This window comes from Microcaecilia unicolor, chromosome 1 (assembly GCF_901765095.1).
Source record: "Microcaecilia unicolor chromosome 1, aMicUni1.1, whole genome shotgun sequence".
Taxonomy (NCBI): domain Eukaryota; kingdom Metazoa; phylum Chordata; class Amphibia; order Gymnophiona; family Siphonopidae; genus Microcaecilia; species Microcaecilia unicolor.
The window spans coordinates 416603725-416616859 of NC_044031.1; the positions used below are offsets into that span (position 1 = coordinate 416603725).

Consider the following 13135-nt stretch of genomic DNA (forward strand, 5'->3'; position numbering starts at 1 on the left):
AGAGGAAGGTGACAAATATGATATGGGGTTGTGCCAAATGACCTCAATATGTATACTTCAGAGGATAGGAAGTATAGAGAAGATTTGATTGAGATTTTAATACTTGACAGGTATTAATGTACAAACAAATCTTTTTCAGAGATGGGGAAGCAGTAGAACTAGAGGACATGAATTGAGGTTGCAGGGTGGTAAACACAGAGGATCCCTATGTTGAAAGAGGATAGAGTCAAAACTTCAATGACCTTCACACTTTAAGTAGGGCATAGAGGATTTTAACCTGCGTAGAATAGCAGGTACAACTCTAGCCGCCTTGTTGGGCAGACTAGATGGACTGTACAGGTTTTTCTGCTGCCATTTACTATGTTACTATTTGGAACACCTTTACTCCTCAAAGATGGCCGTGGATCAGTTTGTAACTAACAGGATTTTTCTTAAGTGTGGTGCACATGAAATAGATCTGTTTGCTTATCTCCATCATTAGGGGACAGGTTTTCTGTATATAATATCTCTGGTGGCCATTTGTTAATGAAACTCTGAAGGGACTAGGGAACCATGATCTTAGCTTTCTTTTGTCTATGAATGATTTGGTTTACACTTCTTTGGTTTCCTCAGGAAAAGTAAAATCCCAATTTGATTGTAAACTTCTGTAGCTTTGATCATGTAAAATCTGGGAATATTTCTCCACTGCAGATTAGTCTGTGTTCCTCACAACCTGGATGCTTAAGGGGATATAAAATGGTCACACAGAGGCTCATTTTCAAAGCACTTAGCCTTCCAAAGTTCCATAGAAACCTATGGAACTTTGGAAGGCTAAGTACTTTGAAAATATGCCTCACAGTTGCCCAGTAGGGTATATCAAATCCTAGATTTGATAAGAGTCTGCCAGGAAGTCTTATATTTGTAAACACCTTCTGCATCTTTCAGAATCTGGCTTAAAAAGCAGGCCTGTTAGGGCAATTGCTGTAGAAGGAAGCATTATTTCTATACAACTACCCATTGTCAGGTTTATCAGAATTTTACTTCAATTTAATTTTCCTTTCAGTCCTCATAGGACATCAATGTGATTCTGATTCATCTGATTAAACCCTTTTGAATTTCTAGTCACTTGGTGAGCTTCACTGTCTGATCTAGAATATTGCTTTTTTGGTCATTATCACTTTGGCCTGTAGAGTCATTTAAGTTCTGTTCTTACCCAAGGTGATATCAGACTTTGTTAGTCTTTCATGTTTTTCCATATGCAACATATTCATAAAAGACGAGAAAGCAAGTGCAAGAAAGTTATTCTATTCAGCTTGGAGTAGAGTGAAGGTTATAAAAACAATTCACTTCTAATTTCTAATGGGGTACCAAAATGTGTTTGCTTTTGTTATGGAAAGACATACCAACTCTATTAATGTTACGACTATGGCGTTGTTCATCAGTGTAAGATTTATTTCTGTTGAGAAGATCTGCAAAACTTCAATATGGAGTTCAGTCCATACATTTACCTTCCCAGTAATGTCTATTAAAGGCTTCCGAGTGAGATAGTAAGATGGGGCTATCTGTTGTCCTTAGCCTTTTGAGGGGTAGATCCGAGCTACGGTCCTGTTAGGAATGACTTTTCTAATTTTGGGTTGTCATCTTAGTTTACAAAACACCCACTGGTGATTCTTAATATTGTTTTTGTCCTGTTTAGTTGAATATGGCCCTTAACTAGAAAGTCTCATATGCATGATTAAAGTGAACTTATTTGTTTCCAGACAAAACACATTTGTGTTAGGTGCCCACCTTTTCTTTCATCCGCATTCTTTTTTAAGTTGTTCTACCTCCTCTCCCAGTTTAAGCTAAATGCAAGAAATTGAAGACAGTGATGGGGCCAATGTCACTCATTGCCTGTGAAAGGCTTTTGAATTTTCTGGAAAGGTTTGGAAGACCCCCAGCTGTTTGTTGTTTTGTGACTCACTTGCAAACTGCTGTCTTCAGAGATTACCTGTTATAAGTATTCAACTTTTCTTTATGTGCTAGTTTTTCAGTAATATATGATCATGGTATTAGTGTGTAATTCTTTTAAAATTCCAAATGTGTTGCATTTAAGGATCATAATCTGTAATATGATAGTACTTTGACAAGTAATTTTGTACTTACATGTTCACAATATTGATAATGTATTAATGTACAATGATTAAATGGTAAAGCTGCCATAATAGTTATGAGCCAGGCCATTTATCCAGCATTGTTAAGCAAGAATAGACTGTCCCTTTGCAAATGGTATTATTCAATTTGTGAGCTGTACAAAGATGTTCACATTTGTAGCATTGATTCCTGGCTTTGATGGTGTGCTTCACATGAATGACCAAATAGAGTTAAATGACAAGGTAAAGTTAATTATTGGTGTTCTATAGCTTTTCCATGGTTACTGTTGAGAAATATAAAAACAATGAAAATATATAAATGGGTTTTATAATAATGTAGTCTTTTATATTACTGCTATCAACTAATATAACTATGGAAGCTGTGGTGAACTATCTCTCACTCTCACCAATGTTCTTCAACTTGTGCTGAGTTCATCCTGAACACGGGTATGCCCAGAAAACATTCATCCAAATTTCCTCACTTGGCCATACTTCCGACTGAGGTCCCAGTTTTGCTATGTACCAGCTTCCACAGGGAAATGTTTAAAATTCTGCATACAATAAAAAATATGTTGTCATTTTTTAATCACTGCGTAGTCATTGTTAAACTTCTTACTTCTTTACATGACTCACTATTCATTTTCTACCATAGAGGGTCCTTTTACTAAGCTGCTAGCATCAGCTCTTGTTTTTGACAGTGGATAAAAGGCTGGCTATTTTTGGGGAAAAGAAATGGCCATGAATTGGGGAAAACAGAGGTTATGATCACCAGGGACATCCCCATCCTGACAGATTAAAAAAAACCAAAAAAATAAACCCTGTATGTAAGAAAACCGGACATTGTTGTAAAATGGAAAATCACCAGGATGGCATTAATAATAGAGGTGTCGGTCCCAAACAATTACTCTATGAATTTTGTGGCGAGGAAGAAGATCCTGCAGCTCAACACTAAGAAAATGTGACATAAAGATACAAAGTATTACCCATCATTTTTGGTGCCACTGGCTTGATGAAAAAGAATTTCCAAACACACCTGGATAAGTTGTCTATACATGTTACATCTTACAAATGCCAGAGGCAAGCTCTCATTGGCACAATGCAAGTTTTTTGGTGAGCATTAGCAGTAAATTTGAGAGACTGAGATCATACTCCACATGCTCTGGCTTAGGAGTGAGGTTCATTCCTGTGCTGGTATGCACAAAACTAGCCCATTTGGAGAAATTACCCCTAAGCTACACCCCTAGGAACATGTGGTGTAGTACAGAACTGCATTAAGAGGGCACCCTCCTGTTGGCATGTGTACTTATAGGAACCTATGCGGCCACACAATTTTTTAAAAGCCCTTTTTGTGCATTTAATAAATGCTTTACATGTTGAAAAAATGTTTATAAAATTACTCCCATATCTATCTGCTTGGCTTATGTACAAATGACAAGCTTGCATCTGCCTTCATGGAAAAAAAACAAAAACTAGCAAGCAAAATCACACTACAGCTGATGTGGGCACTGGCACTGAACAGGTGGAACAAACTCTTGGGCAGCTCTCCAGCAATTTCTGCCATGTATGTGTGCTGTTCTCGCACATGCACAGAGTGCACACTCTTTCTGGAGTGTGCATTATTGATGACATTGTCCTAAAAAAATGTTTAAAAAACCTCCCAAAATGCATTGAAAAATGCTGCAAACAACACAAGAAATGGAACAAAATGAAAAATTTTGCCCTGCATAAACCCTACTCTGCACCTGCTACCCCTGCAAATCCATCATGCACATGTGAGGTACCAGGCTCTTTTTTTTGTCCACACTGCCCTCTCTGCTTGTCATATGAATTAATGCCCGCTATCCATATGATGCTTGGTGCTCCCTTGCCAAGGAAAGAATAGGTAAGAGGGAAAATGTTTAAGATCTTGTTAGTATAAAGCCATCCTTAGGTTACTGTCCTTGCAACTGATATATTACTTGCAAGCTGTTGTCTGATATACCCGTTAGACATGAATGTTTATTATTATTAGCATTTGTATAGCGCTACCAGACTCACGCAGCGCTGAACACCTGACACAGAGAGACAGTCCCTGCTCAATAGAGCTTACAATCTAAAATAGCACCAAACCAGCTATGTTTAGCGCTTAAAATGGGCCACATAAATAGCAGGCCTATCTTTAACCGCTACGCATTTAACTAGTTAATGCCAAATATTGGCTTAACCTGTTAAGTTGCCATGGTCGAAAATAAAACCAGATATTCAATGGCAGTTGCTGGAAATTACCTGGCATAGAATATCCGGGTTTAATGCTGGTGGTGGGAAGCAAAAGTGCTGCCTGCTACTGGCTGAATACTGGGGGGCTTAGTCCTTAAGCTCCATGCTTCCCATACCTTCCTCCTAAATCTCCATCTTATTCTGTCATTGTTACAGCTGCCTACCTCTGACTCACTGTGGGTCACATGGGCCCCAGCTGTTTTGTATCTTCCTTTATTTGCCTTAGAATGGCCTCACCCTGCTTCCATCACTTCTCCAGCCATCTTGGAGGGTTTTGCCCCATTTTTATAGGGTCTGCAAGAATCGGATACCTTATTGGGTTGTATTAACTGTTTGCTCGCTTGTGTCATGGCCACGGAATTATTGCTTGGTTCTATGTTTCCCAGCGGGGCAGCTTCTAGAGATGTAACCGAGATTTTTGTGGAATAACCTATGCTGCAGTAACCTTCTGACTGACAGGATGTACCACTGGTATTAAGGGTGAGAGAGTGGTGTTCAGATTAGCAAGTTTGAAAGGGACTTTTTGTACAGTTCTGAAGTTAAAGGGGCTTAGTCATTTAAAAATTGTTTTCGAACAGCATACTTCAAGCAGCTCCCTCGAATTGGTGGCTGCCTTGGTCCTTAAGAACACAAAAGCTGTTTTTTTTCTGTCCTAATTCAGTTGTGCAAGCCTTTCTCTTTAGGAAGGAATGGTATTTTTATTTTGTTGTTTTATTTTTTTTATGGCACTCAATATTGCAGTCTCCAGAGTCAGGAAAGAAATAGCTGAAGGAGGTGGGAGATGAGCTTCTTCTAAATGTAAAATCTACATTGCCTGTGCGCCTTGCACTCAGAGGTCAGCCAATCAAGAGGCTTACAGGCCAGTTTTGGCCACCTCCTACAAGCATGAATCACATGGCATACCAGGTCCGACATAAGTTGGCCTGCACTGGAGAGAGGGGTCCTGAATTAGACATTTAGGCTTGTGTAACCACCCTCCCATCATCAGAATCTTGCAGAGTTGGGCCCAGTGGATAAAGGGAACCTTCTTACCAGTAATTCTCACTCAAGGGGTGACAAGCTGCTCATTTCTTTTCTTGTATGACATTCTAGTATCAAAATTAAACAATACATACAGTGAGAATAGTTTTTAGAGTTCTAGAGAATTACATATTTTGAGCTGGTCTAAGGGTTAATAGAACAAGCAAATATTGAGAAGACGTTTTGTGGAATAAATGATTCCAGTAAAATGATTATGCATTGTGAAATGGTTCTGAAGCAAAACCAGTTTTCTCTATGACTGAAAGTGGTTGGGGTACCTACCCTTTAAAGATTCCAGATCTCATTTCAACTAAAATGTGAAACCTGTTACCTTCCACCCACTTCAGTTGTTGAAACTATGGAAGTTCTGTTAATGATATCATGACCCTTCATAATGTTTCTGCAAGTGATCTTTTTGGTAATCTTTTCTTTTTATATCAGAAACGATGTTTGCTTATTTTCATGCCTTTCTTTAAGATCTGGCTTTTAACTTTATTGTACACCAGCTCTATCTGCATAAATTGTATTATTATAACACTCTTTAAAAAAAAAAAAAAAAGCAATTTTCTTAAACCATTTAGCTCTTTTGAAGTGGAACATAATGTTCAAAATTACATTTTATGATTTTTGGCCAGTGGCTTGCAAAGAATTGTCCGTCTGAAAGGTAGGTAGATTGAACCATTCAGCATTGCCACAATATGTGCACATAAATGAGTAGTCAAGTATTTTGACTTTGAGTATTTTGTCATACTATATATATTCGTAGGTTTTTTTTTTTTTCCAGTAATACTTTTACAGTAATAACTTCAGGGGTAGATGAATATATATTTGCTTATGTAGTTGCTGATCAAGTCTTTTCATTTGCTGAAAGGGGATCAATAAGTGCATAGGGGTTGATATTCAAAAGGAATCCTTATCTAGAGGCAAAAAAGAAAAAGCACCAAGGGCCCATTTTATTATAGCATGCTAATTAATTTAGCATGCACTAATGATTAGTGCATGCTAAATGCTAAGAAGCCTTTAGTAATAAACCCCAGGATTCTATATATCGCTCCTTGATTTCCATGTGGAAATTGAAGCATATTCCATAACAATGTGCATAACTTAATTAGTTAACAATCTAATCAGTGCTGATAGTTGGATGTTAACAAGCAATTATCAGCACTAATTGGCATTAAATAGAATTTGCACGCATTACTTGCTAAGGGTATTCTATAACATGGTGCACGTAAATTCTAAGTCACATAGTTGAAAAGTGGGCATGGTTATGGGAGTGGAATGGGCGGGTCATGGCCATTTCTACAATCTATACGCGTTGTTATTGAACACACCCGCTCCGTACCTATTTTAGGCATTGGGATTTATACCAGGTTTTAGTTGTCGTAATTGATCACAACTAAATTTAGTCATGTGGAGCAGCACTCTGCCTAAACTAAAGTGTACTTTATAGAATACGCTTTGATTTCTGCATGGGAATTGAGGCGCGATATATAGAATCCAGCCCTAAACGGGCTTGTTAGCATTTAGTGTTCACTAATCATTAGCGTGTGCTAAATTCATTAGTGCACCTTAGTAAAGAATTTATTGTACCAGGGGGCTTCCCTTCTTGTTAGCTGCCAATAAAAGCACTATTAATCTGTTCTGTACACAGTCACAGAAAGTAACTGTTTATATTGACATCTGACAATATAATTTTGCTACATTTCAGGTATATATCATTCCATGATCGAACAGTCCATCCATATCTTTAAAATAAAAGAAGCACACACTATATAATAAGAAAATGTATTTATAGTTTACAGTTTATTCAAGAGCTTGATATACTTCTGTATGGAGGTTTTCTTCACAGCAGTTTATAAACAGTCAAATCTTAAAACTTAATCTAAAAAGGAAAGGAAAATTACAATCTGTAGCCTAAGGAAGAAAATAAGAGAAAATAAAAAGTAGTGTGCCCATGTTTAACCATCTCCTTGATTTGGTGCCAGCGGATCCCCCTGCTGCCAAATGCATTTTTCAATAATAATTTAAAAAAGCCTTAAGGTTTTTCCTAACTCTCAGATAAGACTGTTCCATGTGCAAAACTTGTGGCCAATTATTCTACAAGGAGAGTCCCACAACACTAAAAAAAATTGATTGATGAATGGTGTCCAAATGAATGAGAGAAAAAGATGGTATTTACTGTAAGATTTTGCTGAGAAGAACGCAATATCCTTGTGGAAGAATAAGGAATTAAATAACGAGACAAGAATGGCAAAACCAGAATAGTGAGTTCTGAGTACCAGTGTTTAAATTTTAAACACAACCCTATGGGAGACTGGGAGCCAATGTTCCTCCATTAGCAAAGGGGTGATATGATCCCATTTTTGTGCATGTCTAATAAGTTTTATTGCTGTATTTTGCATAATTTTGAAGGCACTTGAGGTCAGACGAGTGAATCCCTTTCAATAAGTAGGTGCAATAATTGATGCTGCTCAAAATGGAATATATAAAGTTTTGTAGTGCTCGCTTAGAAAATATAGATTTAACTGAACAAATCATACGTAACTTGAAAAACATTTTTTAGATATGTAGGAAGCATGTTTGAATGAGAAATCATCATAAGTACATAAGTAATCCAAAATAACTCCCAAAAACTTTCAGTGATAGTAACATAGTGACGGCAGATAAAGACCTGAATGGTCCATCCAGTCTGCCCAACTGTCACATTCATTATCAATTCAAGATTAAATCAACAATGAATGTGATATATACTTGATCATGGTCTTTCTTTATTGTTTTTGGGATGTAGACTGTAGAAGTCTGTCCGGCTCTGTCCTTATGTTCCAACTACTGGAGTTGCCTTCAAAGCCCATTCCAGCCCAAATGCATCTTGCCATGTGCGGGACACAAATGGTAAAAGTCCGCCCGACACTGATATGAAGGGGGGCAGACTCAAGAAAAATGTCAGGAAGTATATTTTCACGGAGAGAGTGGTAGATACTTGGAATGCCCTCCCGCGGGAGGTGGTGGAGATGAAAATGGTAGCGGAATTCAAGCATGCGTGGGATAAACATAAAGGAATCCTGTGCAGAAGGAATGGATCCTCAGAAGCTTAGCCGAGATTGGGAGGTGGGGCTGGTGTTTGGGTGGTGGGGCTAGTTCTGGGCAAGACTTCTACAGTCTGTGTCCTGAAAATGGCAGATACAAATCGAGGTAAGGTATACACAAGAAGTAGCACATATGAGTTTATCTTGTTGGGCAGACTAGATGGACCGTGCAGGTCTTTTTCTGCCGTCATCTACTATGTTACTACTATGTCACTATGTTCCAGATTACTAGAGTTTCCGTGAAAGCTCTCTCCAGCCCATCCTAAACCAGATTGCTATATGGGGGACTCAGACCATTCAAGCCAGCTACAGCCAGAGTTGTCATCTAAGCACTGCTTGACATCCAACACATGTACAACCCTTATAAGTATTGTTTTTTATCCATTCATTTTCTAATTCCATCACAGTTTTTTCTTCACCACCTGCCTCTGGAGGGCATTCCAGGAATCAACCACCCTCTCCATGAAAAAGAATTTTCTGACATTACTCAAGTCTACCACCCCGCAACCTCAGTTCATATCCTCTAGCTCTACCATTTTCCCTTCTCTGGAAAATATTTGTTTCTATATTAATACCCTTTAAATATCATACTCCTGCTTTTTCTACCATCTCTATTGTTGGTTGAATTACATCAGTGTTTTAAAAACACTGCTGAAGGGATTTTAATTTGTAAAGTTCATTCTGTAGTTATTATGCTGGCCTAATATACAAGTATCAGCTACATCTTGTTTGCAGACCTTTCTTTGCAATTAAGTAGACTAAGGGGCCCTTTTAAGTTGCAGCAAGTGTTAGTTCACACTTACCACTGCTTAAAAGGGCTTACCATGGAAAGCACTGAGGCACCTTGTGATAAATTCCCAATGTGTGTATGCAAACCATGCACTAAAGAAATTCCTAAATTTATTTATTTATTTATTGCATTTGTATCCCACATTTTCCCACCTCTTTGCAGGATCAATGTGGCTTACAATACATCATGAATAGTGGAATTACAAATTAATCTCAGAGGGGGCATGTCTGGGGCAGAGAGTGGGCATGAAAGCGCAAATTAGCACAGCCACATTACTGTGTGCTGATTAGTGCGGAATTAGCATGAGAGGCTTTACCGCATTCATAATGAGTTGCAGTAAGGGCTCATGTGCTTATTTTTGTTAATGACTACTTGCTAATGGCAACTTTAGCACATGACCATCAATTGTGAAAATTGAACATTTTCCAGCTGCAGTAAAAATGGCCGTAGCCAGCAGGAAAGACCTGTGTAAGGTCTTTTTACCATATACGGTATTAGTAAAAGGACCCCGAAGATACCAATCATTTCACTCAAAGCATGGGCAGATTTTAACAAATATTTTAGCTCAGTGTTTCTCACTGGGCTTTGATAGGCCTCTAAGTATTTCTTTGTTTCTTGGTGGAGAGAACACAAAGGAGCACATGTTGAACACCCATAGCTCCTTGACTTGTAAGCTTAAAATGCTGTAACAGAAGAAATGTAGTAGTTGTATATAAGAGATTTGGAATAGAGACTTGGGCAGTATGGATACCTGATGCTCAAAATATGATGATTTGACTTGCTGAAATCACTTCACAAAATAAATCACATGCGTTCTGATGTCAGGAAGTTCAACAGTGTATGCCGACGTGGTGCCTTTTCATTTGGCCTCATGAAGGAAAAAGGCTTGAGTTGGTTTCACGTGTCAAGTTCTGTACAGAAGAAGCAATTCTGAGTCCTTCACGATACATTATTTTCTTCTCTTTTTAATGATATGAAATAGTGATGACCTGCAGTTTCATTTATGCTTTGAAAAAGTATAATTGCAAAAATTAACTTGTCATACACCACAGCTCAGCAACGTAACTTTAGTACAAGTCCATGGTCACAGTATGTTTTTTTTATATTCAGCATCTGGCTCGGTGGGGTACTGATGGCTTCTGTGAAGAAAAGTACCAGGGTGAGCAATTAAGTGTAAAGTGACAGCATAAAATATGATCATTATAGCTATACAAAAGACACATTTTATGAATTTTGCAGATAACTGCCATTTTTTCCTCCCTTATTTGTTAGCGTAATACTTCCTCTCTAGCTCTTTTCTTTCTTTCTACAAAGTGAACAGTGCCATTTTAATTACCTTGATGCTTGTTTAGTGGGAGAGGGGTTTGGAAGTCAGATAGGACGTACTAATGGGCCTTTCTTCATTTTGTTAGGGTACAACTGTGGATGTGCAGAATTTAAATGTTTTAAATAAAAAAATAATACTACTTTTGTGAAGTTGTAGAATTTCCTCCCCCCCCCTTTCTCAAAATTCCCCAAAACGCTGAATAATGAAACTAGCATTTCCTGTGCAAATCCATATAGAAATATATCAGTCAGTATTTAGCTGGTGACAGTTAGTGTTTTCTTACACTGGCTGCTGCAAGCTGAATCAGTCCGATATTTTCAGTGCCTATATCTATTCTTTTATGGAATACAGAATAATATTTTGAACAATATGTCGATGTTTTTGCATTTATTTGTAAAGGAAAAAAAACCCCAAAAATTAAACATGTTAAAAAGATTATCAATATTGCTATTACCATGGCTATTTTTCATCCCTTCTACTAATCAGCAGTTTGAGCTAATTCATGGACAGATTAATTCTACTAATCCTCATAACCAGTGTTTTAATAAATATTTTATATTTCATTATATAAACTTAGTTGAAGAGTTAAAGGATTATTTTCAAGGTTCTTTGGTCCAAGGCCTAACTTGGAATAACAAAGTATGGTTACACTAGTCATCCAGCCAGCTTTATGTCTTGATTCAGTTCAGTATTAATAGGCATCTCAGAGAGTTGGTGGAAAGAGGACATCAATGAGACGCTGTGTTAACAGGGTACAAAGTGTATGACAATGATAGAGAGGATCAAATTGGAGGGGGGGCGGGGTTATGCTATATGTTAAAGAGGGAACTGAGTGAAATAAAATAAACATTCCACATGAAACAGCAGTGTGGTATCATTATGGGTAGAAATTCCATGTGTGAAGGGAAGGAGTATTCTTATGGGGCTGTTCTACATTACAGTGTCAACACAATGCACAATAAATTGTTTTAATAGACAGTATAGGGTTTAAGCAGAGATGAAACATAAAGATAGATAGGAGAGTAACAGGATTAAGAAAATAAGGTACTAATATAAACAACTGCTTCTTGGAGCAACTGGTTCAGGAACCAACAAGAGGGGAGCCATTTTGGATCTGGTCCTTGATGACATTCAGGAGATAGTGCAAGAGGTAGTGTTGTTGGGTCCCCTGGGAAACAGTGATCATAACATGATCATAACAAGTTTGAACTACTATCTGGGATGAACCCGCAAAATAAATCTACTGTTGCTGCATTTAATTTTCAAAAGGGCGGCTATTATAAAATGAGGAAAAAGGGTAAAAAGAAGCTAAAAGGATCAGCTGCAAAGGTTAGGACACTAAATCAGGCATGGGCGTTGTTCAAAAATACTGTCTTGGAAGCCCAGACTAGATGCATTCCAAGTATTTGCAATGGAGGAAAGAAGAGAAAATGACAGCCAGCATGGTTAAAAGGTGACGTGAAAGAGGCTATTGCAGCCAAAAGAATGTCCTTCAAAGAATGGAAAAATATTCTGAATGAAGAAAATAAGAAGCAATATAAGAACTGGCAAGTCAGATGCAAAGCATTAATAAGAAATCTAAAAGAGAATATGAAGAGAAACTCACCGCAGAGGCTAAGACTCAGAGTAAGAACTTTTTCAGGTACATCAGAAGCAGAAAGCCTGCAAAGGAATCTGGGGGACCGTTAGATCATGAAGAAACAAAGGGGGCACTCAGTGAGGACAAGGCCATAGAGGAGAAACTGAATTAATTCTTTGCTTTAGTCTTTACTGAAGAAGAGATCTCCTTGTACCAGAAATGGTTTTCAAGGGCGATGATGCGGAGGAACTGAAAGAAATCTCGGTGAACCTGGAAGATGTACTGAGCCAAATCGATAAATTAAGGAGTAGTAAATCACCTGGACTGAATGGCATACATCCAATGGTACTCAAAAAAAAACTCAAGCATGAATTTGCTGATCTGAAGTTAGTAATATGTAACCTGTCATTAAAATCATCCATAGTATCTGAAGATTGGAGGGTGGCCAATGTGATACCGCTTTTTAAAAAGGTTCCAGGGGAGAACCAGGAAATTAAAGACCGGTAAGCCTGACTCCAGTGCATGGCAAAATAGTGGGAACTATTATAAAGAATAAAATTACAGAACACAGAGACAAACATGGTTTAATGGGACAGAGTCTGCAAGGATTCAGCCAAGGAAAGTCATGCCTCATCAATTTGCTTCATTTCTTTGAAGGTGTGAATAAACGTGGATAAAGGTGAGCCGGTTTATGCAGTGTTTCTAGATTTTCAGAAAGTTTTTGACAAAGTTCCTCATGAGAGACTCCTGAGAAAATTAGAGTCATGGGATAGGAGGCAATGTTCTGTTGTGGATTAGTAATTGGTTATTGGTCAGAAAACAGTGGGTAGGGTTAAATGGTCATTTCTTTCAATAGAGAAGGGTGAATAGTGGAGTGCTGCAGGGATCAGTAGTGGGATTGGTTCTATTTAACATATTTATAAATGATATGGAAATTGGAACGATGAGTGAGGTGATTAAATTTGC

General features: G+C 37.9%; 1 protein-coding gene across 1 annotated transcript in view; it reads left to right on the top strand.

The window, feature by feature from the left end:
- Positions 1 to 13135, top strand: part of ZNF407 (zinc finger protein 407) — a 918238-nt gene that overhangs the window by 241814 nt on the left and 663289 nt on the right.